Source organism: Idiotropiscis lumnitzeri, unplaced genomic scaffold (assembly GCF_059441095.1).
Source record: "Idiotropiscis lumnitzeri isolate Australia: NSW breed Sydney's pygmy pipehorse unplaced genomic scaffold, RoL_Ilum_1.0 HiC_scaffold_72, whole genome shotgun sequence".
Classification (NCBI taxonomy): Eukaryota; Metazoa; Chordata; class Actinopteri; order Syngnathiformes; family Syngnathidae; genus Idiotropiscis; species Idiotropiscis lumnitzeri.
In genome coordinates, this window is record NW_028283610.1 from 204,981 (window position 1) to 210,520 (window position 5,540).

The window sequence follows — 5,540 nt, forward strand, 5'->3', positions numbered from 1 at the left end:
GTTCAGGTCGCAGTCTCCCCAGGAGGCGTGGGTTCGAATCCCACCTCTGACAGAGCCCATTGAAAGTACCAAGCAAGAACAAAGGAAACACAGTCAAGAAAGCATTACCAGTTGCCAGGATGGCGGAGCGGTCTAAGGCGTTGCGTTCAGGTCGCAGTCTCCCCAGGAGGCGTGGGTTCGAATCCCACCTCAGACAGAGCCCATTGAAAGTACCAAGCAAGAACAAAGCAAACACAGTCAAGAGAGCATTACCAGATGATAAGATGGCCAAGCGGTCTAAGGCGTTGCGTTCAGGTCGCAGTCTCCCCAGGAGGCGTGGGTTCAAATCCCACCTCAGACAGTGACCATTGAAAGTACCAAGCAAGAACAAAGCAAACACAGTCAAGAGAGCATTACCAGATGCCAGCATAGCGGAGCGGTCTAAGGTGTTGCGTTCAGGTCGCAGTCTCCTCAGGAGGCGTGGGTTCGAATCCCACCTCAGACAGAGCCCATTGAAAGTACCAAGCAAGAACAAAGCAAACACATTCAAGAGAGCATTACCAGTTGCCAGGATTGCAGAGCGGTCTAAGGCGCTGCGTTCAGGTCGCCGTCTCCCCAGCAGGCGTGGGTTCAAATCCCGCAGCAGACAGAGCCCAATGAAAGTACCAAGCAAGAAGAAAGCAAAGACAGTCAAGAGAGCATTACCAGCTGCAAGGATGGCGGAGCGGTCGAAGGCGTTGCGTTCAGGTCGCAGTCTCCCCAGGAGGCGTGGGTTCGAATCCCACCTCAGACAGAGCCCATTGAAAGTACCAAGCAATGACAAAGGAAACACGGTCAAGAGAGCATTACCAGTTGCCAGGATGGCGGATCGGTCTAAGGCGTTGCGTTCAGGTGACAGTCTCCCCAGGAGGCGTGGGTTCGAATCCCACCTCAGACAGAGCCCATTGAAAGTACCAAGCAAGTACAAAGCAAACACATTCAAGAGAGCATTACCAGTTGCCAGGATTGCAGAGCGGTTTAAGGCGCTGCGTTCAGGTCGCCGTCTCCCCAGCAGGCGTGGGTTCAAATCCCGCAGCAGACAGAGCCCAATGAAAGTACCAAGCAAGAAGAAAGCAAAGACAGTAAAGAGAGCATTACCAGGTGCCAGGATGGCGGAGCGGTCTAAGGCGTTGCGTTCAGGTCGCAGTCTCCCCTGGAGGCGTGGGTTCGAATCCCACCTCAGACAGAGCCCATTGAAAGTACCTAGCAATAACAAAGCAAACACGGTCAAGAGAGCATTACCAGTTGCCAGGATGGCGGAGCGGTCTAAGGCGTTGCGTTCAGGTCGCAGTCTCCCCAGGAGGCGTGGGTTCGAATCCCACCTCAGACAGAGCCCATTGAAAGTACCAAGCAATAACCAAGGAAACACGGTCAAGAGAGCATTACCAGTTGCCAGGATGGCAGAGCGGTCTAAGGCGTTGCGGTCAGGTCACAGTCTCCCCAGGAGGCGTGGGTTCGAATCCCACCTCAGACAGAGCCCATTGAAAGTACCAAGCAAGAACAAAGGAAACACAGTCAAGAAAGCATTACCAGTTGCCAGGATGGCGGAGCGGTCTAAGGCGTTGCGTTCAGGTCGCAGTCTCCCCAGGAGGCGTGGGTTCGAATCCCACCTCAGACAGAGCCCATTGAAAGTACCAAGCAAGAAGAAAGCAAACACAGTCAAGAGAGCATTACCAGCTGCAAGGACGGCGGAGCGGTCTTCGGCGTTGCGTTCAGGTCGCAGTCTCCCCAGGAGGCGTGGGTTCGAATCCCACCTCAGTCAGAGCCCATTGAAAGTACCAAGAAAGAAGAAAGCAAACACAGTCAAGAGAGCATTACCAGTTCCCAGGATGGCGGAGCGGTCTAAGGTGTTGCGTTCAGGTCGCAGTCTCCCCAGGAGGCGTGGGTTCGAATCCCACCTCAGACAGAGCCCATTGAAAGTACCAAGCAAGAACAAAGCAAACACATTCAAGAGAGCATTACCAGTTGCCAGGATGGCAGAGCGGTCTAAGGCGCTGCGTTCAGGTCGCAGTCTCCCCAGGAGGCGTGGGTTCAAATCCCGCAGCAGACAGAGCCCAATGAAAGTACCAAGCAATGACAAAGGAAACACAGTCAAGAGAGCAGTACCAGATGATAAGATGGCAGAGCGGTCTAAGGCGTTGCGTTCAGGTCGCAGTCTCCCCAGGAGGCGTGGGTTCAAATCCCACCTCAGACAGTGCCCATTGAAAGTACCAAGCAAGAACAAAGCAAACACAGTCAAGAGAGCATTACCAGTTGCCAGCATAGCGGAGCGGTCTAAGGCGTTGCGTCCAGGTAGCAGTCTCCACAGGAGGCGTGGGTTCGAATCCCACCTCAGACAGAGCCCATTGAAAGTACCAAGCAATAACCAAGGAAACACGGTCAAGAGAGCATTACCAGTTGCCAGGATGGCGGAGCGGTCTAAGGCGTTGCGTTCAGGTCACAGTCTCCCCAGGAGGCGTGGGTTCGAATCCCACCTCAGACAGAGCCCATTGAAAGGACCAAGCAAGAACAAAGCAAACACAGTAAAGAGAGCATTACCAGGTGCCAGGATGGTGGAGCGGTCTAAGGCGTTGCGTTCAGGTTGCAGTCTCCCCAGGAGGCGTGGGTTCGAATCCCACCTCAGACAGAGCCCATTGAAAGTACCAAGCAAGAACAAAGGAAACACAGTCAAGAAAGCATTACCAGTTGCCAGGATGGCGGAGCGGTCTAAGGCGTTGCGTTCAGGTCGCAGTCTCCCCAGGAGGCGTGGGTTCGAATCCCACCTCAGACAGAGCCCATTGAAAGTACCAAGCAAGAACAACGCAAACACGGTCAAGAGAGCATTACCAGTTGCCAGGATGGCGGAGCGGTCTAAGGCGTTGCGTTCAGGACGCAGTCTCCACAGGAGGCGTGGGTTCGAATCCCACCTCAGACAGAGCCCATTGAAAGTACCAAGCAATAACCAAGGAAACACGGTCAAGAGAGCATTACCAGTTGCCAGGATGGCGGAGCGGTCTAAGGCGTTGCGGTCAGGTCACAGTCTCCCTAGGAGGCGTGGGTTCGAATCCCACCTCAGACAGAGCCCATTGAAAGTACCAAGCAAGAACAAAGCAAACACAGTAAAGAGAGCATTACCAGGTGCCAGGATGGCGGAGCGGTCTAAGGCGTTGCGTTCAGGTCACAGTCTCCCCAGGAGGCGTGGGTTCGAATCCCACCTCAGACAGAGCCCATTGAAAGTACCAAGCAAGAACAAAGCAAACACAGTAAAGAGAGCATTACAAGGTGCCAGGATGGCGGAGCGGTCTAAGGCGTTGCGTTCAGGTCGCAGTCTCCCCAGGAGGCGTGGGTTCGAATCCCACCTCAGACATAGCCCATTGAAAGTACCAAGCAAGAACAAAGGAAACACAGTCAAGAAAGCATTACCAGTTGCCAGGATGGCGGAGCGGTCTAAGGCGTTGCGTTCAGGTCGCAGTCTCCCCAGGAGGCGTGGGTTCGAATCCCACCTCAGACAGAGCCCATTGAAAGTACCAAGCAAGAACAAAGCAAACACAGTCAAGAGAGCATTACCAGATGATAAGATGGCAGAGCGGTCTAAGGCGTTGCGTTCAGGTCGCAGTCTCCCCAGGAGGCGTGGGTTCAAATCCCACCTCAGACAGTGACCATTGAAAGTACCAAGCAAGAACAAAGCAAACACAGTCAAGAGAGCATTACCAGATGCCAGCATAGCGGAGCGGTCTAAGGCGTTGCATTCAGGTCGCAGTGTCCCCAGGAGGCGTGGGTTCGAATCCCACCTCAGACAGTGCCCATTGAAAGTACCAAGCAAGAACAAAGCAAACACAGTCAAGAGAGCATTACCAGTTGCCAGGATGGCGGAGCGGTCTAAGGTGTTGCGTTCAGGTCGCAGTCTCCCCAGGAGGCGTGGGTTCGAATCCCACCTCAGACAGAGCCCATTGAAAGTACCAAGCAAGAACAAAGCAAACACATTCAAGAGAGCATTACCAGTTGCCAGGATGGCAGAGCGGTCTAAGGCGCTGCGTTCAGGTCGCAGTCTCCCCAGGAGGCGTGGGTTCAAATCCCGCAGCAGACAGAGCCCAATGAAAGTACCAAGCAATGACAAAGGAAACACGGTCAAGAGAGCATTACAAGGTGCCAGGATGGCGGAGCGGTCTAAGGCGTTGCGTTCAGGTCGCAGTCTCCCCAGGAGGCGTGGGTTCGAATCCCACCTCAGACAGAGCCCATTGAAAGTACCAAGCAAGAACAAAGCAAACACATTCAAGAGAGCATTACCAGTTGCCAGGATTGCAGAGCGGTCTAAGGCGCTGCGTTCAGGTCGCCGTCTCCCCAGCAGGCGTGGGTTCAAATCCCGCAGCAGACAGAGCCCAATGAAAGTACCAAGCAAGAAGAAAGCAAAGACAGTCAAGAGAGCATTACCAGCTGCAAGGATGGCGGAGCGGTCGAAGGCGTTGCGTTCAGGTCGCAGTCTCCCCAGGAGGCGTGGGTTCGAATCCCACCTCAGACAGAGCCCATTGAAAGTACCAAGCAATGACAAAGGAAACACGGTCAAGAGAGCATTACCAGTTGCCAGGATGGCGGAGCGGTCTAAGGCGTTGCGTTCAGGTGACAGTCTCCCCAGGAGGCGTGGGTTCGAATCCCACCTCAGACAGAGCCCATTGAAAGTACCAAGCAAGAACAAAGCAAACACAGTCAAGAGAGCATTACCAGATGATAAGATGGCAGAGCGGTCTAAGGCGTTGCGTTCAGGTCGCAGTCTCCCCAGGAGGCGTGGGTTCAAATCCCACCTCAGACAGTGACCATTGAAAGTACCAAGCAAGAACAAAGCAAACACAGTCAAGAGAGCATTACCAGATGCCAGCATAGCGGAGCGGTCTAAGGCGTTGCGTTCAGGTCGCAGTGTCCCCAGGAGGCGTGGGTTCGAATCCCACCTCAGACAGTGCCCATTGAAAGTACCAAGCAAGAACAAAGCAAACACAGTCAAGAGATCATTACCAGTTGCCAGGATGGCGGAGCGGTCTAAGGTGTTGCGTTCAGGTCGCAGTCTCCCCAGGAGGCGTGGGTTCGAATCCCACCTCAGACAGAGCCCATTGAAAGTACCAAGCAAGAACAAAGCAAACACATTCAAGAGAGCATTACCAGTTGCCAGGATGGCAGAGCGGTCTAAGGCGTTGCGTTCAGGTCGCAGTCACCCCTGGAGGCGTGGGTTCGAATCCCGCCTCAGACAGAGCCCATTGAAAGTACCAAGCAAGAAGAAAGCAAACACAGTCAAGAGAGCATTACCAGTTGCCAGGATGGCAGAGCGGTCTAAGGCGTTGCGTTCAGGTCGCAGTCTCCCCAGGAGGCGTGGGTTCGAATCCCACCTCAGACAGAGCCCATTGAAAGTACCAAGCAAGAAGAAAGCAAACACAGTCAAGAGAGCATTACCAGCTGCAAGGACGGCGGAGCGGTCTTCGGCGTTGCGTTCAGGTCGCAGTCTCCCCAGGAGGCGTGGGTTCGAATCCCACCTCAGTCAGAGCCCATTGAAAGTA